Source organism: Tachypleus tridentatus, chromosome 12, assembly GCF_004210375.1.
Source record: "Tachypleus tridentatus isolate NWPU-2018 chromosome 12, ASM421037v1, whole genome shotgun sequence".
NCBI lineage: Eukaryota > Metazoa > Arthropoda > Merostomata > Xiphosura > Limulidae > Tachypleus > Tachypleus tridentatus.
In genome coordinates, this window is record NC_134836.1 from 77,639,009 (window position 1) to 77,666,915 (window position 27,907).

General features: G+C 35.8%; 1 protein-coding gene across 3 annotated transcripts in view; it reads left to right on the forward strand.

Moving 5' to 3' along the window:
• Positions 1–27,907, forward strand: part of LOC143233695 (serine protease hepsin-like) — a 70,191-nt gene that overhangs the window by 11,718 nt on the left and 30,566 nt on the right. Inside the window, exons 2-7 of one of the 3 annotated variants that reach the window (XR_013018274.1) lie at positions 745–826; positions 14,179–14,443; positions 16,990–17,016; positions 18,290–18,402; positions 23,012–23,079; positions 27,598–27,770. The gene's annotated coding sequence lies outside the window, so the exon portion shown is untranslated. Of the gene's footprint in view, positions 1–744; positions 827–14,175; positions 14,444–16,989; positions 17,017–18,289; positions 18,403–23,011; positions 23,080–27,597; positions 27,771–27,907 lie in introns of all 3 variants that reach the window. The other 2 variants (XR_013018275.1, XR_013018276.1) reach the window with 2 other exon arrangements.

Below are 27,907 nucleotides of genomic sequence, written 5' to 3' on the forward strand. Positions count from 1 at the left end.
GGACAGAAAATCAGATAGTTTTGTTGAGATGGAGGAAAAGACGATTCCTTTGGGAGAGCGAAGTATACAATCGTTTTGGGTAATAGAAGTAGGTAATTGATATAGTATTTGTGTGCGTGTTTTCTTATAGCAAAGTCACATCGGGCTATCTGGTGTGTCTACCGAGGGAAATCGAATCCCTGTTTTAGCGTTGTAAATCTGAGGACTTACCGCTGTGCCAGCGGGGGACTCCTTATACTATAAAGAAGTAGGTAGTCCTTTGGAGACCAGTAGCATCATTTCACGAAAAAATGGTTTGTGGGAGTAGAGATTGAAAGTAGGTTCTTAAGAAAATATACCTATCATTGTCCGATTATATATACCTATTTAACATACCTATCATTGTCCGATTATATATAAATATTAAATATACCTATCATTGTCCGATTATATATACCTATTAAACATATCTATCATTGTCCGATTATATATACCTATTAAATATACCTATCATTGTCCGATTATATATACCTATTAAATATACTTATCATTGTCCGATTATATCCCACATAAGAGGAAAATCTTTTCATGTAAATACAGGCTTTTTTTGCTTGTCGCTCAGCACAACAGATCCAACGGATTATCCCGTGTAACTGAGCTACTAAGACGCTGAATTATTTATAAGCACATGGTTGAAATATATTTTTGTATTGAATTTTATGAAGTAGTTTCAAGTATTTCTGTGTTTGTTTCAAAACTAAACAGCATTTCGTGCCCACTTTCGAGATAAATGAGGAAACTTAACACTGTCCCACCATATATAACTGAGATACTGCTTTTCTCGAAGGTGAGTTCATAATTATATTTTAGTTTTTTATATGTTTTGGAAGTACCTTTTTACTTTTCTGCAAAAGTATGCTAATTTAATGTTGTGTTTAAGAGATACTTATGTACAGACAGAGAGAGAAGCAAAATAAGATAAAGAACTACGCACCACAATGTTCGTAGTTACAAAAGTCGCTTGAGTTTGTGATATAAGTTATTTAGATTTTCCAATATTAGCACATTTAAAGTTATCTCCAAACCACGTTCCATGTTGTTATTTGTTATGTTTATTTTCGAATTTCACGTAAAGCTACACGAGGGCTCTCTGCGCTGGCCATCCCTAATTTAGTAGTGTAACACTAGAGGGAAGGCAGCTAATCATTACCACCCACCGCCAGCACTTGGGGTATTCTTTTGCCAACAAATAGTGGGATTTACTGTCACATTAAAACGCGCCCACGGCTGAAAGAGAAAGCATGTTTGGTGTGACAGGGATGCGAACCCACGACCCTCAGATTACGAGTCGAGCGCCTTAACCACCTGGCCATGCCGGGCCCATTTTATTATCCAAATATAAGATCGTAGATTTAACCTATTATAATTTTAAGAGGTTTAACTTACAGAATAAGATATATAGTAAATGGTTAAGAAAACTGTTTATAGCAACAGTACTTGATTTCATGGATAAAACAAAATCAAACATTTGAGGATGAAGAACCATTTGTTAAAATACATTTTTTAACAGAAAAGTCAGTTAGAAATAAAGCGAAATATTTCTTCAAGTGTCATTAATTTGTATCATACAGTGACGACTACAGTACAAAGTCTATTCACGTGGCTAATAGACTCATTTGTTATATTACACCTGGAGTTGATACTGATGAATCAATTGTATTAACTATTTTGAAGTATCAGATTTAACCTTTATCAACTGATCGAGAGATTGTAGCGTTGCGCTTAACCGCGATGCTGTCCAATGTATTAATTTGACTAATCTCTTATGGTACACATACCCTTGATATTGTTCACTTGACTGAGAGTCTGTTACATTTAACCCGATGCTAATCTGAGGGTTAATCTGAATAACATATGTTGTTACCCTTATTTTTAATACAATTCAGATCATTTTAATAAACTGCTACGCTTATAACACCAATGCTGGTCTGAGGGTTAATCTGAATAACATGTGTTGTTACCCTTATGTTTGATACTGTTCAAATCATTTGAATAGACTGCTACACTTATAATCCCGGTGCTACTTAGGAGCTTGATTTGACCCACGACCCTCCGATTACGAGTCGAGTGCCTTAACCACCTGGCCACACCGGGCCGTCCTCAATGGACTAGCACCATCCGTGCTTGTGATTTTACTTTATATCTCTTAACTTTGGAAATAAATATCTTATATGTGTCCTTTATTGTATTATGCTTTCGTAAGGAACATCTACATATATTATTATTCTACTGGCAACTAGTTTTTTTATTTTACAAAAGTGTTTCATTAACGACACTAAAAACAAAGTAATATTCAAAACAAATGAACATTCATATTGAGCAATCTTCGTAAAAATGTATAAGCTATTTGAGAAAATTTTGTTTTAATATAAAATTAGTTCTAAGTGCTAAGATGCTGAATTTATATAAATTTAATATTGAAATGTTTTCTGGAATAGAATTTTTCGAAAGTAGTTACATGTATATATTGTAATTCTTGAATAATGTCTTAAAATCTTTACATAAGAAATGGTCGATATTTTGAAATTCATATTCGCTGAGGGCATATTATATTCAATAATAATTGACGTCATTTATCCGGAGTGTGTGTGTTTTCTTATAGCAAAGCCACATCGGGCTATCTGCTGAGCCCACCGAGGGGAATCGAAACCCCTGATTTTAGCGTTGTAAAGCCGGAGACTTACCGCTGTACTAGCAGATGGACTAGGCTAGAGACGCTGAGGGTATTTTTTATCTATAAGTTAACCTAGGAATGCGGGAGTCTAAGAGTGGATTTGCAAAGTTGTCAAACTTAATCTGGCGTCGTAATTTGTGTTCTTGGCCAGCTTGCAGATCGTGGGTGAACCATTGAGTTCACTCACAAGATAGTAGGACCAAACTTGATGCAACTGCTAGGCTACGGTGAGTGAGCGTCCTAAAATAATCTTTTTTTCGTTTACGAACCCCTTCCTCCTCCCTAGGGTAACTTCAAAAAACTAACCAGAGATAATGGAAGAGCTTGATCGGTGTAGTGGGACCTCCATGGATGACGAAGTGGCTTTGGAACTCCTCAGCAGAACGCAGATATTTTATGTTAGTGTAGATAACTTGTATAAGGTATTCTTTAATGATATAAATGCTCAAGTTAGTGGTTCTTTTTCAATCTCATAATACTGCCACTGTATTTGATGAGGGCTTATAATTCTAAAGTTTGCTGTTTACTCCTTGCAGGTTACCCTGGTGGGACAGTGGTAAGTCTTTGGATTTACAAGGCTAAAATCAGGGGTTTAGTTCTCTAAGGTGGACACAGCAGGTAGCTTATGGTGGCTTTGCTATAGAAGAACACACACGCTCTTTGCAATGGGAACAAGGACCCGGCATGACCAAGCGTGTTAAGGCGTTCGACTCGTAATCTGAGGATCGCGGGTTCGAATCCCGGTCGCACCAAACATGCTCGCCCTTTTAGCCGTGGGGGCGTTATAATGTTACGGTTAATCCCACTATTCGTTGGAAAAAGAGTAGCCCAAGAGTTGGTGGTGGGTGGTGATGACTAGCTGCCTTCCCACTAGTCTTACACTGCTAAATTAGGGACGGCTAGCGCAGATAGCCCTCGAGTAGCTTTGCGCGAAATTCAAAACAGAAACAAAGCAATGGGAACGACACTGATGGCATATTATTCAGTTTTGTCTTAGTACCTTATAATCAATTGCATGAACAGTAATTATTACGATGTAGCGTAATTGTAATAAATTTTCATTTAAGTGATTTACAGATCATAATTAAAGTATAGATTAGCAACTGATACGATCATGTTATACTTCGACTTCACTTTCCCTTCTTGCGACCATCAAATTTATTTAAGTTGCATCTATTCCGATCAGGAATTGACTCATGAAAAGATATTACTTTCTTCCTTCACCTCTCTCGATTTATTCGTTCTCTCTCTCTGATCTCTTGTTTGAACTCCTTTCTCAAACTCGCGCTTTTCTTTCCAGCTTTGAATCTCTTTTCCGTTTATCAGATTATAATGTCTCATATCAGTTGAACCTAAAAGGCGGCCTCTTTTTCACCTTCTTTTAATTTCAATCGACATTATCCTGTATTTAACTTCCCCAAAAATAACACAATATTATACGTTTATTTTTAACACAAATTATTTATTATTATTTTATTTTACTTAAAATAAGCACATTATTATTCCAAATAATTACGGACCAGCAAACTGGTAATACTGTATTTTGAACGACCATTCAATCACAACATCATTGGGCTTGTCTTATTCCAGCTGGGCTCATGAGCACTGGCACTGCACGAAAGACATCATCGACATTGGGTATGGCAGGTATATTACACATTTTTATTTGCTTTCACTCATTAGTTCTTACATTGACCATAAACTGAGTGTACTTGAGAAATCAATTATATTCCTTTCTATGAATTTTTACAACGACAAGAGCGAGTCGTACGCATTTGTTTTCAGGTGATCAGCAACTTATAAGATATATTTTATACTATTCTCATGTAATTTTAGTCTGATCTTTGAAAAAAAAAAACTGATAGCCTCCGAATGTAAACTGCCTTCCCAAGTTATACGTTTGGCTTTACTAATGACTTGGCGCCATTTTGCCCTCTACCGACAGCGTGAGGAAACAAAACCTTGGATAAATTTCAGAAAGTGCATACCATCAAATTGACTCAGGCCAAATCTGCCTCTGTAAATGGATGATATCGCAACTGAGACCAGCAACAAGACTAGTGAAAAACGACCTTGGAGGAAGAGGAGCGGGTCACCGACCCTAAGACCGCCAACACCCCGGAGGAGGAACGTCTTTTTTTTTTCTTTTAACGAAGAAACTGGCTTTGAACAGCCTGAGGGGTCTTGGTTTTCAGGCCTTTAACACCATTCTACTGCTTTCGCGTGGGATAATTGTTAGCAGACTCTCGATTTCTTCTCTAGAGGAAGAGAGAAAAAAAGATAAAATATAGGTGTGTGTGTGTGTGTAGACTGTAAGATAAAGAAACACCATGGATGCAGCAAAAATCATGGGCCGAAAATTAAGGTGTACACAAAGCTTTGTAATTTAATATTTCATACATAATTAAAGATTTAGAGAATAAGATACTCATACATATATATATACGAAACTCTTTAAGGGACCTGCCAAGGTTACCCCAAAGTACACGAACCTATAATTTTCTGAATAAGTAAGCCCCTAAAATATTTAATAAAGGCTTACCTGACGTTCGCAACACAAAATTACCTATACATGAATTATGCCAGTTTTTACGCCAGATTTTAAATTATTCATTTTTTTTTCTGCACGTGGAATGCTGTAATACAAAAAAAAAAAAAAAAAAAGAACTCGGAAACTATTGTGTGTAATTTATGGAGACGACTGTACCAAACGATTTAGGGGAAGCTGAAGAGTTTCTCACTTGGACAACAAACAATTTAATCTTATGAACTGTAGAACTAGGTAACTAACGAACTTATAACTCAATTCGGATTGGAGAGTTAAAGGCTTATTTTGGTGAATGCAGTATGAAGTTTGAATTGGGTGCTTTGTTTAATTCAGTTTGGTTTGTGGATAAAGTATTTTGGGTTAAATTCATTATGAAATCCGAATAAGGTATTTTTGTTTGGATTCAGTATGGAGTTTTGAAGTAATATTTTCCATTGAATTCAGTTTGGAATTCGAATAGGGTATATTGTGTTGATTTCAATTCGGAATTTCGACAATGTATTTTTATTGAATATGGTTTATAATTTTGATGGAGTACATTTGATATGCATATATTACCTCTTGTGTCGGGAATACTAATTTATGTAAGCCATCAAATATTTGAATGTCACCTTTAGATATTTTTGTTGTAACCAAATAGAATAAAAAATATACGATATAACGAAAATGATTTTTTTCTGATAATGATATAGTTTTAGTCAGTCCTTGGCTATTATTTAGATAAAGTTTGTTCAGATATAGGCCCGGCATGGCCAAGCGTGTTAAGGCGTGCGACTCAGCATCAGAGGGTCGTGGGTTCGCATCACCATCCGGCCAAACATGTTCGCCCTTTCAGCCGTGAGGGCGTTATAATGTGACGGTCAATCCCACTATTCGTTGGTAAAAGAGTAGCCCAAGAGTTGGTGGTGGTTGGTGATGACTAGCTGCCTTCCTTCTAGTCTTACACTGCTAAATTAGGGACGGCTAGCACAGATAGCCCTTGAGTAGCATAGTGCAAAATTCAAAAACAAGCAATTGTTCACATATGGTAAAAAATGATGGAAAGCCATTTTTCGTACTCTAAATAAAATGTGAAAGCCGTGGAAGGTTGAACCTTGAACTTTATTGGCTCTTTCTTAGTGAAGTGAATAAGTTAAGAACGTACTTTATAGTTAAGAAACAGCACATAGCCATCTGACAAATAATAATTAAACTAAGCAAATTTACATTCAAAATATAGTAAATACAAGCAAAAATGAGTCGATGATATTTTCTGAGGTGTCATTTTGTTTGGTTTGGATTTCGCGCACGAGGGCTATCTGCGCAAGGCGTCCCTAATTTAGCAGTGTAAGACTAGAGGGAAGGCAGCTAGTCATCACCACCCTCCGCCAACTCTTGGGCTACTCTTTTACCAACGATTAGTGGGATTGATCGTGGACTGAAAGGGCGAGCATGTTTGGTGTGACGGGACTCGAACCCGCGAATTACGAGTCGAGTACCTTAACCACCTGGCCATGTCGGGCATTTGATTTTCGGTATTTTCTTTTATATTATCAGCCACTGTTTTACCAATTTAAACTCATATGTTATTATAGAAACTACAGATTAAAAATAGGTATTTACTTTACACTTTGTTGTTTATCCATGCTTCAGTTCTCTCCATTTGCTTGATGTGAACACACACAAAACTTATAAGTGTTTATTTTGAATTATTTTATGCTATTAAGTACTTCTAGTCAGCTTATTAGCGTTAAACGAATTTTGGGTTCTAATCGGGTTAGTTTATTTCTGATAAGAAGTTCCAACCAGTAGCTTTATTTCTTTGTCGGAAATCTACAAAAACGAACAATCGATGCTATGCTCACCTCGAGTATCGAAACCCGATATTTAGCGTTAGAAGTTTTCAGACTAACCGTGTTCTAAAGATGACTGGTATGGGTATTAAAACTTCAATTAAAATAAAATACAGAATAACGTTTCGACCTTCTTAACTCATCACCTGAAGATGACCTAAGAAGGTCGAAACGTTGTTCTGTAATTTATTTTAATTAAAGCCTTAATACCCATACCAGTCACTTTAGAATACATTTTTACTTCAAGTGGGTTTTTCGTCATCATGAAGCACTTCAAACTAATGTTACGTCACCAGGTGATGATAATGTAAAGTATTAACTTTACATCGCTATGTCTCTTACCAAAATATATTTTGTAATAACTGAAAGCTACCAAAGTTATTTCGGAATTCTCATGCTACCCCTCAAGAAAATTATTTGTTTGCTCTAGAACAAAGCACTGCTTTTCTGCTGTGTTCACTGCGGGAAATCGAAATCCAGATTTAGCTATGGAAGTCATTTATCGCTGTCCCATGGGGAACCTTAATGTATCTATCTATATACGTACGAGGTCTGTTCAAAAAATACGCGGACTGACGTCATAAAACAAAATGTACTTGAAGTTACACGTCTGGGACCCCTTCAAAGTACTCTCCTCCCCAACGCACACACTTATTCCAACGGTGTTTCCACTTGTTGAAACAGTCCTGGTACGCTTCTTTTGTAATGTCCTCCAGCTCCTTCGTCGCATTTGCCTTAATCTCGGAAATCGTCTCAAATCTTCTTCCTTTCAAGGGTCTCTTGAGTTTGGGGAACAAGAAAATCGCAAGGAGCAAGGTCAGGTGAGTAGGGGAGTGGGGAAGAATAGTGATCGAGTGTTTGGCCAAAAACTCACGAGTTCTGAGAGCTGAATTTCGCAGCAACGCAATGCATCTTCAATTTTTCGGTCAAAATCTCGTAACAAGATCCAACTGATATCCCATACTCTTCAGCAAGCTCTCTGACAGTCAGACGTCGAGTTGCCCGCAACAGGGTGTTGAATTTGTCGACGTGTGGGTCGTCAGTTGACGTGGAAGGACGTCCAGGACGCTCATCATCTTCAATGGACTGTCGACCATCCTTAAAACGTTCATGCCACTTGAAACATGCCGTACGCTTCATAGCAACATCACCATAAGCCGTGTTAAGCATAGCAAAAGTTTCAGTCGCAGATTTTCCAAGTTTAACACAAAATTTTACAGCAAGTCGTTGCTCCTTCAGGTCATTCATTCTGAAATCCGCCAAACGAAAAAATCGCACTTTACTTAAAACCGCGTAGCTAATACACAAATGAAGATATCTGCAATCGGAAAATGGCGTCGTAATCAGCTGATCTGTGCAAACCTAGCGACACCAAGCGGATTCCCCTGGAACAAACTGGAGCAGCGCAATTCAACAGTCCGCGTATTTTTTGAACAGCCCTGGTATATGTTATAGAAATGTAAGCAACAAATACCAGAGATGTGTACGTTAGGATAGAAATGTGGTATTAACTCAACACGAGACAAGTGAAACTTTATTGGTTTAGCATAGCTTTTCATTTATAAGGGCGTATAGTAACATTTCAACAATTTGTTCCAAGTCTTTGCCGAGGAGAATTTTAACTTCCCTTTTAACTTCAGAGTTCTTCTCGATTACAACAAGTTATGGTTTACTTGCAATGCTGTTTATATTAACGAGATTGTCATAGGAATTCACAATTTTACGTTTTTAGCAGCAACGCAGCGACTCATAGAGTGGCTTTGAGTTTTTTAGATCCTGATGAATAATAAAAACGAATCGGGTGTACGTGCGCTCCAAACTTGTATTGCTGGTGGACAAAAGTATGTGTAATAAAAAGGTGTCATAGGTTAATTTACTCTAATCCTGGCTAAACGAATTTTAAGTGCCTCGGCTATCGAGGATTTCCTCTTGTTTATGAATATAATAAGTTGTTTTTGTTTAGGAGGTTGTATCTTTAAGGTTTGACTGTTGTCAGACACATCTTGAAGTACATGCCAAATTTATTTGGTAACTGGATATGTTTTCGTTTCATGTACAAAATAATTAGTTGAAAGTCTTAACACTGTCATAATAGAAGGCCTAAAATTGTCTTCCAGATTTAAGTGTTTAGTGATAAGGTCGCGTGACTTCCAAATGCCAGTGTTACGTTTAAGAAACTACAAAGCGAAAATTCGAAGTTCGATTTCCTGCGGTTACCAGAGTACAAATATTCAATTATGTTGAGCTGAAATAAAACATTTAAATAATTGATATAGAGAGGAAACTATTATTCACTGATTTTTTGTTATTAACGGGCTTATTACTACGTTGTAAAACAAAGGGTTTTTTAAATATATTAAACAAACATGACGTAATTATTCTGTTTAATAATGGGCCTGGCATGGCCTAGCGCGTTAAAGCGTACGCTTCGTAATCTGAGGGTCGCGGGTTCGCGCCCGCGTCGCGCCAAACATGCTCGCCCTTTCAACCGTGAGGGCGTTATAATGTGACGGTCAATCAACTATTCGTTGGTAAAAGAGTAGCCCAAGAGTTGGCGGTGGGTGGTGATGACTAGCTGCCTTTCCTCTAGTCTTACACTGCTAAATTAGGGACGGCTAGCACAGATAGCCCTCGAGTTGCTTTGTGCGAAATTCCAAAACAAAATTCAAATAGTTTGTTTAATAATATTTTCATGTATGGCTATTATACAGAATCATTTGTAAAATCAGACGATTTCAAAGTTTTAGGGTGTGTCTTGACCTTTTAGTCAGGTTACTGTCGGTTGTTAAAAGATGAATTTTTATAACAAGCCAAGTGGAAAGAATGTGCCTTTGTAACGTATTCAATGTGTTGATGTAGCAGTGAACAAATTAATAGGAATATACTAAAGAACACAAAAAAGCTAAAAATAAGTAGATTAGCGGTAGAACAAATAATTTTACTACGAAAAGTATAAGAAAGTGAAATTTAATTATTTTTCAACCTTTAACCTAAATATGGTCTCCAAGTCAATCAAATCCTATAAAACATATTTTTTTAATATTTCCTTTAAATTTTACGTACGGTGTTCCCCTAATGCGTCAGCCATAAAGTTTACAAACTCACAACATTAAAATACAGTTCTTTCTGGTGGACAAAGCACAGATAACCTATCATGTAGTTTGTTTGTTGTTGGCTTTTTTTTAAAACCTGTGGCCCTTAGATTGCAAGTTGATCGCCTTAACTCTTAGGCTATGCCAGGAACAGATATATAAAAAAAAAATCTTTGCTTCACTACATTTGTGAGTACCTGCTGCTTATTTATTGCTTTTGTTTTTTTTTAATTTCGCACAAAGGTACTCGAGGGCTATCTGTGCTAGCCGTCCCTAATTTAGCAGTGTAAGTCTAGAGGGAAGGCAGCTAGTCATCACCACCCACCGCCAACTCTTGGGCTACTCTTTTACCAACGAATAGTGGGATTGACAGTAACATTATCACGCCCCCACGGCTGGGAGGGCGAGCATATTTGGCGTTACAGGGATGCGAACCCGCGACCCTCAGATTACGAGTCGCAAGCCTTAACACGCTCGGCCATGCCGGGCCTCTTATTTATTGCACCAATTTGTGTAAATTTTAGTCGCAAAAATAAACATGATGTTCTTCAAAATAAATGAATCTGTTATTGTATTCAAACAGAAACCACAGTTAAGCCTAAATAACTTTATTTTTTCAATAATATTTAAAGGCCCTGTTTTGTTCCTTTTTTTGTTTCTTTTTTGTTGCTATTTCATCCAATTAAGTATACAGATTTACACCACTGAAAACGTTTCATGAGTGTGTTAAACATCCAGGACATCAAGTATAATGACCTTGAATTTCGACATATTAATAAGAAAACAGTAAAGTTACGCGAGTTTAATATTTGGTATAATTGTGGGCCTGGCATGGCCTAGCGCGTTAAGGCGTGCGCTTCGTAATCTGAGGTCGCGGGTTCGCGCCGGAGTCGCGCCAAACATGCTCTCCCTCCCAGCCGTGGGGGCGTTATAATGTGACGGTCAATCCCACTTTTCCGTTGGTAAAAGAGTAGCCCAAGAGTTGGCGGTGGGTGGTGATGACTAGCTGCCTTCCCTCTAGTCTTACACTGCTAAATTAGGGACGGCAAGCACAGATAGCCCTCGAGTAGCTTTGTGCGAAATTCCAAAAAACAAACAAACAGGTATAATTGCTACCAGGTTCTTGAAATGTATTTTTTGTAAAGAAACTAACGAACTAACTAAATACACATTTCGCCAAGAAATATGTCTCAATTATTTTGAAATATTTTACACTGTCAAAAGTTGATTTAAACTCTTTTGAACGCAGATCTTTGAGTAGGTAAGATGGTCGTTTTGTCTTTAATGGATACGACCCGATTCGTCATTGAGAAATGACCTCTTAAGCCTAAACAGCTTTTTTTACTTAGCAATGTACGAGTTTAATGACATGACACTGATATAAAATATTGTTTTAGTTGGACTTTCTAAGAATTCACATAGGATTTACGCGAATAAAGTAAAACATGTTTAACCAGTATAAATGAGCTGAAGAGAATCTGCAATGTCATCGTGACTTGTGAAGAGTGTGACTGACCAAAGTGTATAATATACTGAGAATAATTTTTGGTCTCAAGAACCAAAGTCGGTAATAATTCCTATCAAGACAAAATAAAGAACAAAAGATTTTGGAACGTCAAATAAAGGACTGAAGATCTTGGAACATCAATTACAGAACTGAAGGCCTTGATACACTAATTAAAAAACTGAAGTCTTTTGTACACTAATTAAAGAACTAAAGATTTTGGGGTTTGGTTTGCTTTGAATTTCGCGCAAAGTTACTCAAGGTGCTATCTGCGCTTGTCGTCCCTAATTTAGCAGTGTAAGATTAGAGAGAAGGCAACTAGTCATCACCACCCTCCGCCATCTCTTGGGCTACTCTTTTACCAACAAATAGTGAAGTTGACCGTTACATTATAATGCCCCCATGGCTGAAAGGGCGAGTCTATTTGGTATGACGGGGATTCATACCCGCGACCTTTAGATTACGAATCTAACGCCTTAACTCACCTGGCCATGCAGGGCCGAGATTTTGGGACATCAACTAAATGATTGAAGGTTTTGAAACATTACACAAAGAACTGATGGTTTTAGTACATCAATTAAATAACTGGAAGTTTTGGACCAGTTAAAGAACTGAAGGGTTTTAAACGTCAGTGGTGTTTGATTCGTAAAAAAAAAACTATCTATTTAATGTAAATTTTGTATAACTGCATTTTCAGGTACTTTTGAATTGTATAGAAACAAACAGTAAAAAAAAAAAAAAGGAAATTGTTGTTTTATTTATATATTTTGAATTTCGCGCAAAGCTACATGAGGGCTATCTGCGCTAATCGTCCCTAATTTAGCAGTGTAAGACTAGAGGGAAGGCAGCTAGTCATCACCACTTATCGCCAGCTATTGGGCTACTCTTTTACCAACGAATAGTGAGATTGACCGTCACAGTATGACGCCTCCACGGCTGAAAGGGCGAGTGTATTTGGTGTGACGGGGATTCGAACCCGCGACCCTCAGATTACGACCCGTGTGCCTTAACCACCTGACCATGCCAGACCTTAAAATTATGTGTAGCTGTGTTTTCATTTTTTTATATGCTTGTTAAACCTAATTTCTTTAATTCACGATCGATGTATATGGGCTAAACAATTTCAAGCAAAGACAGTTGTTAAATATTTTCAATATTTTAAAAGATATTCCGTGTAACCATTTATTTATTTGTACTGAAAATACAAATTTTTGTCAATTGACATCTCTTTTAAAAAAGAAACACCAAAATAAGCAACATTTTAATAAGAACAAAACTTGAAGATTAATTTACTGACGATATTAGTTGGAAGATATCCTTAACAAATAAATTACCGTAATAAAATATTAGTTAAGTATATGTGTTTAAGAACCACACTTGACATACGCTGCTATAGTCAAATGTTCATTAATTAAATACATTCCATTACTGATTAAAATCCATTACTAGTCACACACGTCTTAATTAAATACAATTCATTATTAGTTCAGATCCATTACTAGCTAAATCTTAATTAATTAAATACATTCTGTCATTGATTGAAATCCATTATTAGTCACATGCTTATTAAATAAATACAACGACCCGGCATAGCCAGGTAGTTAGGACGCTCGACTCGTAATATGAGGGTCGCATATTCAAATCCTCGTCATACCAAACATTCTTGCCCTTTCAGCCGTGGGGGGTTATAATGTGAGGGTCAATCCCACCATTCATTGGTAAAAGAGTAGCACAAGAGTTAGCGGTGGGTGGTGGTGACTAGCTGTCTTCCCTCTAGTCTTACACTGTAAAATTAGTGACGGCTAGCGCAGATAGCACTCTTGTAGCTTTGCGCGAAATTAAAAAACAAACAGATAATTAAATAAATTTATTATTGATTAAAATCCATTATTATTCACATGTATGTTAATTAACTATATTCCATCATTGACTGAAATCAATTACTGAACAAAGGTTCTTATGAATTGTGGTTAGTGTTTATCACCTTATTTATTCAGACGTGATGTAACGTTGTACTTGGTAATAAATATTAGATTTCTCCCATTAACAATTGAAATCTTGTTAATCGACTTGGTATGAACAGTCTCTGTCATACAGCCATATCCGTCGTAACCCTTAGTCATTTCTCTGAACGTCTTTTCTTTGGTTTGTTATTGGCTTCAGAAAATGAAATGTTAATGACTTGTGAAGAGCTGAACGGTTCTTCTTAAATGCACAAACACAAAGTTAAAAAAAACGTGTTGTTCGTTGGAGACATTGTGGGATATGGCTTGGAATAACTTTTAGGAGTTTCGGAAGGTTAGTGTACGTTGTTTAATACCGTCAGCGTCAAATAGCGGAGAATTAGGAGTTGTTGAATAATTTATTAGTTCTTTAAATACTTCAATTCGTTTTAAGCTATAGTTTGACAACAAACATGTCAGACATTTTAAAAAAATCACATCTCTTATTTTATATCTACCTCTTTCTCCTTTTTTTTTTTCTAGCAGAGATTGGATATTTTATCATTCACCAATTCCTTTCCTGAAGATTACCTCCCTTATACCAGTTCTCATCAACGGAAGGCGCCATATTTAGTGTGGGACGACGGGTACAGTTCTCAGCAGAAACAGAAGAAATGCCCAAGTAACTGCAGAATCTTGCCGAGTATTAGATGTTCTAAATGTTGTCGGTCGGCAGCGATTATCTTTGTAACAGTGATATTCATTATCGCGGCTATTTTAGCAGTCGTTGCTATTTCTGTGTACTTTGGTGGTAAGTCTGTAACTTCTTTAGCTGTGTCAGTTTCTGGTCAGAATTTATTTAATTAGGTTTATTTCTTTGATATCAAATAGCGTTTTTCTGCTTTTATAGAGCTTTGTAAATAATATGTACGTATACCACTGCTATATTTTAAACCCAATAACATATATTTACCCAAAAGTTTTCGAAGAGTAAAGTCTTCTTCACTGGAACAAACTGCACATGTTCAAATATTGATGTTTTGTCACTGTTACAGTTCCCTCTGTACAACTTTTAAAATTCAGTTATTGATGTTTTGTCACTGTTACAGTTCCCTCTGTACAACTTTTAAAATTCAGTTATTGATGTTTTGTCACTGTTACAGTTCCCTCTGTACAACTTTTAAAATTCAGTTATTGATGTTTTGTCATTGTTACAGTTCCCTCTGTACAACTTTTAAAATTCAGTTATTGATGTTTTGTCATTGTTACAGTTCTTTCTGTACAACTTTTAAAATTCAGTTATTGATGTTTTGTCACTGTTACAGTTCTTTCTGTACAACTTTTAAAATTCAGTTATTGATGTTTTGTCACTGTTACAGTTCTTTCTGTACAACTTTTAAAATTCAGTTACTGATGTTTTGTCACTGTTACAGTTACCTCAATACAACTTTTTATACTCAGTTATTGATTTTTTGTCAATGTCACTGTTTTCTCTGTACAACGTTTTACACTCATGTATTTATTTATTTTACCGTTACAGTTCCCTCTGTGTAACTTTGTATACTCAGTTATTGATTTCACTATGTAACAAAATTTTTACTTTTTATTTTTCCTAGGTAGAAAGTGTCATTTCCAAATTGCCTATGCCTAAAATAAAGAGAAAATACCCATTTTTCTTTTCAACTTTTGCTTTTGTGACCTGGATAATGAAATTTTCAAGTTTACCCATTTTTCAGAACATTACAGGTAGATTCAGTGCTGAGTAGCTAACAGAGAATTTTCTCGAACTTACAAGTATTTTCAAGAACTTTCTAGAATTTTCTAGAACTTTCCATAGTAATATATATACAGGGGCTCACGACTCACCACTTCAATTTAGTTCTAGCCGCCTAAGTGAACACATAGACCTATTTGATTTTATCAGAGATGGCATCAAGAAGCTACAAGCATTCTCCAGACGCATCCAGAAGCCTCAAAGCTGTGCTGCTCCATAACGGGAATATGTATCCGTCTCTTCCCCTTGCTCATTCGGTGTACATCAAAGAGGAATACAAAAGCGTCAAGACCTTGCTAGAAGCCTTGAAGTATGATGAGTATAGCTGGGAGGTTATGGGAGACTTCAAAATGGTGGCATTTCTGATGGGTCTCCAAGATGGCTTTACCATGTTTTCCTGTTATCTTTGTGCCTGAGACAACAGGGACACCGCAGCACACTACAACAGAAAGCACTGGTCACAACGGAGTGAGTTCTCTGTGGAGAGGCACAATGTTAAGTGTGAGCCACTAGTGGACCTCCAGAAGGTGTTGTTCCAACCATTGCACATTGAATTGGGTCTAATGAAACAATTTGTCACAGTTCTTGATAAGGAGTCTGCAGCTTTCAAGTACTTTCGAGACTTCTTCCCTAAGCTGTCTGAGACAAAGGTCAAAGCAGGTGTCTTCGTTGTACTAGAAATAAAGAAGATCCTGGGAGTGCACAAAATTCCCCAAGAAACTCAGTAAGAAGGTAGAAAAGTGGGGCAGCTTTGTTGCAGTAATTCAAGGTTTCTTGGACAATCACAAAGTCGAAAATTAGGTGGAACTGGTTGAGGCTCTGGTGAAGAACTACAGTAAAATGGGCTGCAGGATGTCCCTGAAAGTCCATATCCTTGACACTCATCTTAATAAATTCAAGGAGAACATGGAAGTATACTCAGAGGAGCAAGGCGAGCGCTTCCACCAAGATATACTAGACTTTGAACGTCGCAAAGGAGCGTATAACGAAAACATGATGAGAGATTATATTTGGGAGCTGACACGTGAAAGTGGTTTACATTACAATCGCAAATCTCAAAAAACTACTTACTTCTAAACATTTTTGTTAATTTTTGTATAACTGAAGTATAAATACATGTAAATCTTGATTCATATGTTGTTTTATTCAAACCTTGTGTAAATGAAAATGTGCAAATTTGCCAGTTTTTACATAGAAAATAGGTTAATTTCTAAATTTCATTATCCAGGTCACAAAAGCAAAGTTTGAAGGGAATAATGAACATTTTCTGTACTTTTACAACATAAGCAATTAAGAAATAACACATACTATCCAGGAACAATATTTGTACTACATAGTATTTTTGTCACTGTTACAGTTCCTTCTGTGCAACCTTTTATGTTCAGTTACTGATTTTTCGTCACTATTAGAGTTTCTGAACAATTTGTAAGTAATCTGTTCTTCTCTTGAGAATATAGTAAACCATATTTTGCTTCTGTTATTAACATTACGTAAGATTTAGGGTTTATATAAACCGAGTTAAATAAATATTCACCTTTAAATATAAAATGTGGAAGTTTCTAAAGAGTATTTTTATTTTTCAGTTTTGACTCGACTATACGATTCACCAGGTAAGGATTATTTTACTACAATAAATTATAAAAAGCTATTATTGATTATCTTTAACATGTTTTATTACTTGATAACCAAAGGAAGTGAACCCGAAAAATCAGAAATTAATATTATAATCTCGTCATCTGAAAATGATTTAGGAAGGTTGAAACATTGTTCGCTGCTTATCAATTGAAGTGTTAATACCCATACCAGCCGTTCTGAGATACGTTTTTATTTCAAGTGGGTTTCTCGTCATAAAGAATTAATATCATAGTGAAATGAATTATACGTATTATTCCAAAGTTTGACCAAATTTGACGATTATGTGATACTTCCCAAAATAATTTATTGGGTGCTTCCTTAATCAGAACCACTGATCTATAGAACGATAACAACAACCAGAAACTGTCATTGGACATCATGGTTAGCAGACTGTATAACAGTAACCATAAATTGTCATTGGACTTCATGGTTAGCAAACTGTAGAACAATATAAAACTGTAACTAGAAACCATTATTGAACCTGATAGTTAGCAGATTATTTAACAATGTATAACTATGACCATAAATTGTCATTGGACTTTATGATTAGCGGATTGTATAACAATATATTTTGTTTGTTTTGAATTGCGCGCAAAGCTACTCGAGGGCCAACTGCGTTAGCCGTCCCTAATTTAGCAGTGTAAGACTAGAGGGAAGGCAGCTAGTCATCACCACCCATCGCCAACTCTTGGGCTACTCTTTTACCAACGAATAGTGGGATTGATCGTAACATTATAACGCCCCCACGGCTGAAAGGGCGAGCATGTTTGGTGCGATCGGGATTCGAACCCGCGACCCTCGGATTACGAGTCGAACGCCTTAACACGCTTGGCCATGCCGGGTCCGTATAACAATATAAAACTGTAACGAGAAACCATTATTGAACTTCATAGTTAGCAAACTGTATAAGAATGTATAACAATAACCATAAATTGTTATTGGACTTCATGGTTAGTGAGCTGTAGAACAATATAAAACTGTAGCTAGAAACGATTATTGCTCTACAGTTCACTAACCATGAAGTTTATTGACGGTTTATGGTTATTATAAATGTATAGTCAGGCAAATAGTCAGATATACAGGGTGAGAGAGAGATAAGTATAGGGAAACGGAGTAGTCAGAGATATAGATAGAAACAATATCTCAGATTTCATAACTTGATGTGTACTATTATTTATTATGTAAGGCATTAAAGTGGTTTCATTTTGAACTTTTAACAGAAGCTAATCACAGTTTGTCTGTTCTCAGTAATTCCGTTAAGAGGACGTATTAAAGTTGTGGAGGGAGATTCATTCAACCCTTTTCTACTGAACACCTCTTCGCCAGAGTTCCTAACCAAGGCTGCCATCTACGAAGAAAAGGTAACATTTCCGCTACATCGGATAATACAATCAAAACTTCTAACCTTAGACACCACAAACTCTTGTTTAACTGGTTTATCCACAGGAAGCACACACACATTTATCAGTAGAATCTAAATGCTTGTGGCATGTTAACTAGTCGTATTTCCTTCGTTAATTTTCAAGTACTTGTGTACCTAAAAGAGCCAGATGTTCCATTGGTCCTGAAGTGTTTTATTATTGGTGTTTTCGACTCTAGGTACTATAGGCATCCTGCACGTGTGTTATAGGTTGATGTTTTCTGTATTCACATATTCGCTGTAAATACCAAATGCATCGAGATATCGCACCCCACTGAACTTGCGTGCGAGTGCTAGAGTACAGTTTTAGCAAAGTTTAAGAAAGCCAGCAACTGCTACAGGTAACTAAGTTTATATTAATGTGCTACAAAAATCCAAGTCACCATGTAATGACCATGTAAAATTTGAAACACGTTCTGAAACAAAACTGTACAACTAATAGAGTTTTATCGAACTTTCAGGACCAACACATTCACTGTGGTATGGGTTCCAAGCTTTTGGATTTCAAAGAGTGCTACATACCTTAAGCTCCTTGTCACAGCTGTGAATTGAAGTTGTCATGACGTATTGAACGTCAAAATGAAGTAAATAACTCTAAATTAAACCAGTGTGTGAAGTGACGAATCTTACTATTCACTGTTTGCTACGTATGGAAGGATCTAAGCTTAACAGTAACATGGAGAATGCTGTGTATAATTCCAAATGAAACGAGTATGATGATGTAGGTGTGGTTTACAAGATAGGATTTGAAGACTTTGGAGTTACTACACTTACTGCATTGGTATAATTTAAAAATGGAAGAACCATACTCTTTCATTAGAACAATGCCCAACATATTGGGCTTTGATACCCTTACTGAATTGGTAGAGTTTTCAAACGAGAGGAACCATGATATTTAATCAGCACAATGCCCAACATTTTGGACATTGCTACACTTATTGCATTGCAAGAATTTTAAACAGGAAGGGCAATACTCTTACAATACTAAGAAGTCTACAAGATAAGAGTAATAAGAAGTCTAGTATGCAATAATACCAAGAAGTATACTATAAAAGAATAGTAAGAAGTCCACTACACAAGAGTACTAAGAATTATATCATACAATAGTAGTAAGAAGTCTAGTATACAAAAGTAGTAAGAAGTCTAGTATACAAGAGTAGTAAGAAATGTACTATAAAAGAATAGTAAGAAGTCTACTATACAAAAGTAGTAAAAAATCTACTATACAAGAATAGTAAGAAGTCTACTACACAAGAGTAGTAAAAAGTCTACTATACAAGAGTAGTAGGAAGTCTAGTATACAAAAGTAGTAAGAAGTCTAGAATACAAGAGTTTCAAGAAGTCTACTATACAAGAGTAGCAAGAAGTACAACAGGCAAGAGTAGTAAGAAGTACATTATACAACAGTGGTAAGAAGTATATTACACGAGTAGAAAGAAGTCTAATACACAATAGTAGTAAAATGTCCAGTATACAAGAGTAGCAAGAAGTCTATTGAACTCTATTATATAAGAGTAGCAAGAAGTATATCATAAAAGTGTAGCAATAAGTCTACTATACAACAGTAGTAAGAAGTATATCATGCAGCAGTAGTAACATTAGTAGTACATTATATAAGAGTAATGAGAAGTCTAGTATACAAGAATAGTAAGACGTCTACTAAACAAGAGCAGTAAAAAGTACAAGAGTAGTAAGAAGTATATCATAAAAGTGTAGTAAGAAATCTACTATACAAGAGTAATAAGAAGTTTAGAATACAAGAGTGGTAAGTAGTAAATTATACAAGAGTAGTAAAAAGTCTACTATACAAGAATAGCAAAAAGTCTAGTATACAAGAGTAGCAAGAAGTATACTATATAAGAAAAGTAAGAAGTAAATTATATGAGCAGTAACAAGACTAATGTAAAAGAGTAGAAAGACGTCTACTACACAAGAGTAGTAAAAGGTCTACTATACAAGAGTACTAAAAAGTCTGATATACAAGAGTAGCGAGAAGTCTACTATATAAGAGTAGTAAGCAGTACATTACACAATAGTAATAACAAGTTTAGTATACAAGAGTAGTAAGAAGTATATCATTGGAAACAATAGTAATAACAAGTTTAGAATACAAGAGTACTAAAAAGTCTAGTATACAAGAGTAGTAAGAAGTATATCATATAAGAGTGGAAAGAAGTCTACTATACAAGAGTAGTAAGAAGAGTAGTATACAAAAGTAGCAAGAAGTCTACCATACAATTGTAGCAAAAAGTATATCATACAAGAGTCATAAGAGGTATATTACACAAAAGTAGTTAAACGTCTACTGTACAAGAGTAGTAAAAAGTCTAGTATACAAGAGTAATTAGAAGTCTACTATACAGGAGTAGTCAGAAATATATTATACAAGACTAGTAAGAAGTCTAGTATACAAAAGTATAAAGACATCCATTACATAAAAGTAGCAAGAAGTTTACCAAACAATTGTAGCAAAAAATATATTACACAAGAGTAGTAAGAGGTCTACTATACAAGAGTAGTAAAAAGTCTATTATACAAGAGTAGCCAGAAGTCTACTATATAAAAGAAGTAAGAAGTAAATGATATGAGTAGTAACAAGACTAGTGTAAAAGAGTAGAAAAACGTCTACTACACAAGAGCAGTAAAAAGTCTACTATACAAGAATAGTAAAAGGTCTGGTATACAAGAGTAGTAAAAAGTCTGGTATATAAGAATAGTAAAAGGTCTGGTATACAAGAGTAGCAAGAAGTCTACTATAAAAGAGTAGTAAGAAGTTTAATATATTAGAGTAGTAAGAAGTCTAGTCGTATACAAGAGAAGCAAGAAGCCTACCATACATAAGTATATCATACATAAGTAAAGAAGTCTAGTATACAAGAGTAGTAATAAGTAAATCATTCAAGAGTAGTAAGAAATATGTTTTACAATAGAAATAAGAAGTTTATCATACAAGAGTAGTAAGAAATCTAGTATACAAGAGAAGGAAGAAGCCTACCATACATAAGTTTATCATACAAGAGTAGTAAGAAGTTTGTTATAGAAGAGTAGTAAGAAGTTTATATTCTAGATATGCACTAACTGCTGATGCCAATAGTTTATAATAATTTAGGCTATGATTAATAATAAGTGAGGCCACTATAAAAATGAGATGCTGTAACGAAACGATTCTCAAATTTTATTTCTTCCTATATTTTAGGGAAATACATTTTACGTGATTGGTATGTTACCAGTATTTTAATCTTTCAATTTCTTGCATGCGTTGTAAGTAGGTGACACGTACTTTGAATCTTTCTCACACGCATTATAAATAAAAATATACATATTTTGTCACTGAGCACTTAACATAGCAGATCAAATATACTTACGTCTTAAAGCTAACAATGTACGTTGTAGGCCTGTATGCAGTAAGTTAGTGTAAATGACTTATTCGATGAGCTACAATGCTGAGCACACAGAGAGAAATCGAACCCCTGATTTTAGCGTTGTAAATCCGTAGACATACCGCTATACTAGCGGAGGGCAGGGACAACAGTAGGTTTACAGACTTACAACGCTACACAATTTTAGTTTTATAGAAATTATATCAACATGGACCAGGTATTAACACCGTTTAGAATTCTAACTCTTAAAAACCTTTTCTCAATTATTTAAACGGTGCCCACAATTTAATCTTAAAGCTATTTTTCAACCCATCGCCAGACTGTAAAATTTTGTGGTTTTGTTTACAGTAAGGACCACTCTACGAATTTCTGGTCCTTCATGATTCAATTATTTATGCACATTGAAAACTTTAGGGTCTCTCAATATTTGCACAGCAATATTACTGTTTGAAGTACTGGTATGTAATCACATGAGACAAAACAAAGAAACAAACAATTAATTATTTTCCTCATTTGTCTATTCCCAGACGGAGATTTACAAAAAGTACGTTTCTAAGTCAGACTCCAGAATCCCCTCATCTTCTAAATGGCAAGCCTAGTTTTTAGTTAAAGATACAGTGTATGTTTAAAATTATTCCCTCTTCCAACCAGCGTTCTATCGTCTTTAGTTTTAAGCCTATTTTAATATTTGTTCAATGTTTATTTCACCGTAAAACAAAACTGTGTATATTTATTACAGTGTTTTAGTACTTAGAAAATTGAAAGCTAATACTATTATTTTACCACTAAAAATTGCCATTTATAATGAAATACCACTATTCATTAAGCAACAGTGATCTTCTGAGTGTTTTAGGCAAAAGAAAGTGGAATCCATGATGGGTGCCTTCAACTCTAGAACAAACGTTGCTAATACGTTTCGCTCATAAGCCTACATCAAGTAGCTACAATTATTTATTGCCTGTGACTGAAACGTTTCAAGATTTTGTTGTTTGTGAGATAAGGTAATTCAAGGTGTGATTTTACTTTCTTTAAACATTTAAATAAAAGTTGGTATTAGTGTATATATGTGTTTATGTCATGCTAATTATGGAAGACACAAGGCTGCAAGGTGTATTTTTATATTATTTTATTTTTTACTAAGTCTCTCCAATATTTACTCCATACGTTCAGATCAAATCTCTATACACGAGTAGCAGCATAGGGGATTCTGTTATGAAGGTGAAGGTCTACGCCTTTCGGTAAGTTGCTAAATTTTTATATAAAAGTAGTCATCATTAGAAAATTTGTATAATTTAACAGAGCGACTTATTATCTTATTGATATTTTGGTTCAATACATTTAAAGCTAGAAATAAAAGATCAGGGAAAATCATATATTTCATTAAATTAGTTACAATAATTTAGTTTTGGTTTTATGGAAATGAAGAGTCAGAACTTAATTAAATATTTATCTAAGTTTGTAATGTTTCGTTAATATTTTAGTTGTCTATGGCGCATAAATGAAACAATAATAAGTGTAATATTTTCTGTAAGACCTATTTATATAGAAAAACTATTTTTAACTCAATGTTTTTTGTGTCTATTTATAACATTATTTATAGAGCGATTAGAAAGAGGTTTGGTTTGAATTTCGCGCAAAGCTACGCGAGGGCTATCTGCGCTAGACGTCCCTAATTTACCAGTATTAGACTAGAGGGAAGGCAACTAGCTAGTTATCACTACCCCACGCCAACTCGTGGGCTACTCTTTTAACAGCAAATAGTGAGATTGTCCGTCATATTATAACGTCCCCACGGCTGAAAGGGCGGGCATGTTTGGTGTCACAGGGTTTCGAACTCGCGACTTTCAGATTACGAATCGAGTGCCTTAACCACCTGGCCATGCTGGGCCTGATTAAGAAGTGTAAAACAGTTTTACACAGCGGTTTATTCTCGCAAAACCTAAACAAAACAGAACTAGAAAATACATCAAAGCTACGAGAAAATAAAACTATTGTTGTTTTCCATTAAGCACAAAGCTACACAATGGGCTATCTATGCTCTGCCCACCACGGGTATCGAAAGCCGGTTTTTAGCATTGTAAGTCCACACATATAATGCTGAGCCACTGGGGGGCAGAAAATAAAATGAAAATGGGCATAAAAACCAGTGCATAATACATATTTAAAACAAAACAATAGCCCTCCAGTGGCTCAGCGGCATGTCTTCGGACTTATAACGCTAAAAACCGGTGTCGATACCCGTGGTGGGCAGAGCACAGATAGCCCATTGTGTAGCTTTGTGCTAAATTCAAAACAACAACAAACAAAGCAAAAATATTTAACGATAGAAAAGGTTAACAAAAGTTCAGGCGGGATAAAAATATAACAGATATATATTTCATAAAATCAATAAAAAAGAAGAAAGGCTTAAATAGCATTTAATCTGCTAGTTACACTTATCATATCGTTGCCATGGCGAAATAAAAAATAACAAATATATATAACATAAAATCAATTTAAAAAAAAAGAATTTAGGCTTAAATAGAATTTAATCTGCCAGCTATCTTTACCAAATCGTTGCTATGGTTTGAATGGTATCGAAAACTCGTTGCTTAAAAATACTACACTGCTGGCCAAAATATTAAGGCCAATGAACATAAAGAAAAAATGCATTGTTAGACTCAACCACTTATTTGAATAGAGCTTCGAAAGATGAAAATAAGGAAAGGGAAAATAAAAATAAAAACTCTTTTAGCATTTAATAGGGAAAATGTGAACACTATGGAATTAGCCTAAATACCAGCTGGTCAAAAGTTTAACACCATACCAAAAAGAAGTCATAAACAGGGTAGAAAATGCCAAACGAGTGGTCTCAGTAGTGAGTTGCATGGCCGTTATTGTGAATAACTTCAAACATTCGCTTTGGCATGGTCGATATAACAGTTTGCAAAAGGCTGGCTGTAATGTTATTCCAAGTGGTGGAGATGGCTTCACGAAGATCATGCACTATTTGGAATAACGTCCATTTCTATAGACTTCCCTTGCCATCCACCTCCAAACATTTTCAATGGAGTTCAGTTTGGGCGAACACGCTGGATGGTCCAAAAGAATTACGTTATTCGCTATGAAAAAGTCCTTTGTCCTGCGGGCATTGTGGATTGCAGCGTTGTCCTGCTGAAAGATCCGGTCATTTCCACACAAGCAAGGCCCTTCAACCAATAAGGATGCTCTCTCGAACATGCCAATATAACCAGCTACTGACGCCCCTGTATAACCTGAAGCTCCATTGTTCCATGGAAGGAGAAAGCACCCAGATCATGATGGAACCTCCTCCACTGTGTCGTGTAGAAAATGTCTCCGGTAGGATATCCTTATCGCGTCTGTAACGTGGAAGCCATCTGGACCATCTATGTTAAATTTTTTATCATCAGAGAGCAAAACCTTCTTCCACTTATCTACGTCCCATGTTTGGTGCTTCTCAGCAAAGATTAACCGAGCTGTTTCGTGGTGTGGAAGGAGGCGTGGCCTTTGAAGACGTTTACGGTTTTTAAAGCGTTTCTTTCGTAGACGCCGTCTTATTGTTCTTGAGCTGCATTCTGCGTCCGTAAAGGCCTTAATCTGGTTCGATGATCGGCTGGTGTCTTGCCAGACGACCCGTCAAATCCTCCTGCTCAACGCTGGCGAAATTTTCTTGGGCCAACCACTTGAAATTCTCCTTCCTTATCCCTCAGGGTCTTTTAAAAATTTTGCAACAGCAGTTTTACTACGCCCAATCTCACCAGGGATGACACATTGAGAGAAACCTTGCTTTAGCAGTTCGACAATTCTGCCACTTTCAAACTCTCTCAACTTTTTAGTCTTTGCCATGTTTTTTACCCAATGTAACACAGGAGATGTCAGTGGGAGAAGTTGACAACGCTAATGCTTGAACACAAATGACTAAATTTTGTTACATGTTTACCGATTAACGCTTCGTTTCAGTATGATCTTAAACTTTTGACCAGCTAGTATTTAGGCTAATTTCATAGTGTTCACATTTTCCCTATTAAATGCTAAAAGGTGTTTTTTTTCCCTTTTCTCATTTTCATCTTTCGAAGCTCTACTCAAATAAGTGGTTGAGACATGTCTGCTGACTCACACTGCTAAAAACTGGGTTTCGATACCAGTGAATGGTAGAGCACCGATAGCCTATTGTGTACCATTGTGCTTAGTTACAAGCATTTCTTATCACAATAATTTATCTGTAATGTTTTTTGCTATAGACTAAAGAAAAAAACATGTGTTAAAAACAACACGGCTATTGTGGGTTAACATAACAGAGCATTTGTGTTGGCTCTTGCACAACTATGACTCCACATCACGAAACATGCGTTCAGATAAACGTAATTTTCAAGTGAAAACCCGCGCACATCGTACGAATTTTTATAAAACATAGGAAACTTGCGTGGTCATATCGCTACACCAATCAAGTGTGTTATTGTTCACGCGAGTCTGTGTTTGGAGAACCTAATTTCTGTTTGTGTGAAATAAAATAGCTTTTAGGATGTTAAATTAAGGCAATACTTATTTACAATATAGACAGTAAATGATCGGACATTGTTGAAATATTTTAAGAAATACAAGGAGCACTTTAAAAGCGGTAACAAGAGGCTCCGCAGTGGCACAGAGCTCTAGAAACCGGGTTCCGATACCCAGGGTGGGCAGAGCACAGATAGCCCTTGATATAACTTTGTGCTTAACAACAAATAACATTGTTCCTCAGTGACACAGCGATATGTTTGCGGACTAACACCGCAAGAAGCGGGATTTCAGTATCCTTCGTGGGCAAAGCACAGATAGCCCCTCGCGTAGCTTTGTGCTTAATTCCAAACAGACCAAAAAGAGATAACACTAGCTTTTATACTACCAAGACGAAAATTAAATTTCAAAGCTCATGAACAAAGGATTAAATGAACTACGACTTAAAATGTAAAGTGTAAACTTTCTAACGAGAAACGATAATTATTTCTATGAAGAATAAGTAATTGAAACTTTCTATTGGCCTTGTTCTCATGACCTCAAACTTTTACCACATTTTCTACTCATGTTAACAAAGTACAATGCTAAACAAACAATTAGACAGTAGATGGTGAGAAACACATTAATTTGCCCACCAAAGCTACGCAACCGCTGCCTTTGCTAACTGTTCATAATTTTTAAGTAATAGGTTAGATGGAAAACAGCTAATCAGCACCGTTCTCCGTCAATTATCAGGCTATTCTTATCATACTGAATAATAGGATTTTATCATCAGTTATGACTAACAGAGGTGCAGGTTTTGTGGTAGAACTCGGTTTGAATCATCAAGATATTTTAAAATTTTCCAACATTTTAAACTGTTTCTTCTTTATAAGAGCATCGGTCAACTTCATAGCGTGAATGACGAGTGAGGTAGCGCTGACGATTGAATCTTTAGTGGTTCAAAGTTAGGGATAAAGGTAATTGGACGAGAGAGAACCATGGAATCTCAGATCCACTGTCTTGAAAGCTATCGAAAGGGCCGTTCTTGGTCCGTAACAAATTATAAATAAGCATTTGTGTAATATATCTCGAAGCTCAATAAATTATTTAACCTTATGTAACTTTAAGCGTTTTTTCTTGTAGATTAAAAACGTAAGAAGAAAATGACGATTTATACTGAAAATTCAGCATAATTCAAAAATTGACACAGAGTTTTGTAAAACACTATTAAGATATGATGTAGACAACTGAAGTGTTTTCTGTTGCTTTCGCTATAGTGAAGGAAGCTTGGATGTTTTTTTCCGTCTATACCTCGATAGACGAAAACTAGATGAAATTATGGTCTCTGACCCTCCAGCCAAGGCTCGTGACGTGTTGGTGGACAAATTGCAAACTAGAACTCCACTTTTTAGCGGATTGAAAATAGACCTGCAGTCTGTTGAAGTTGAAGGTGATATAAGTCAACTACTTTTTTACAATAATTGTCTACATCTTAGACTAAATGTATAAAAATTCTATGAAAGATTGATTAATTTATAAAACTTATAGTTTGTTATATGTCTTTACAATAATATTATGCAATTCTAT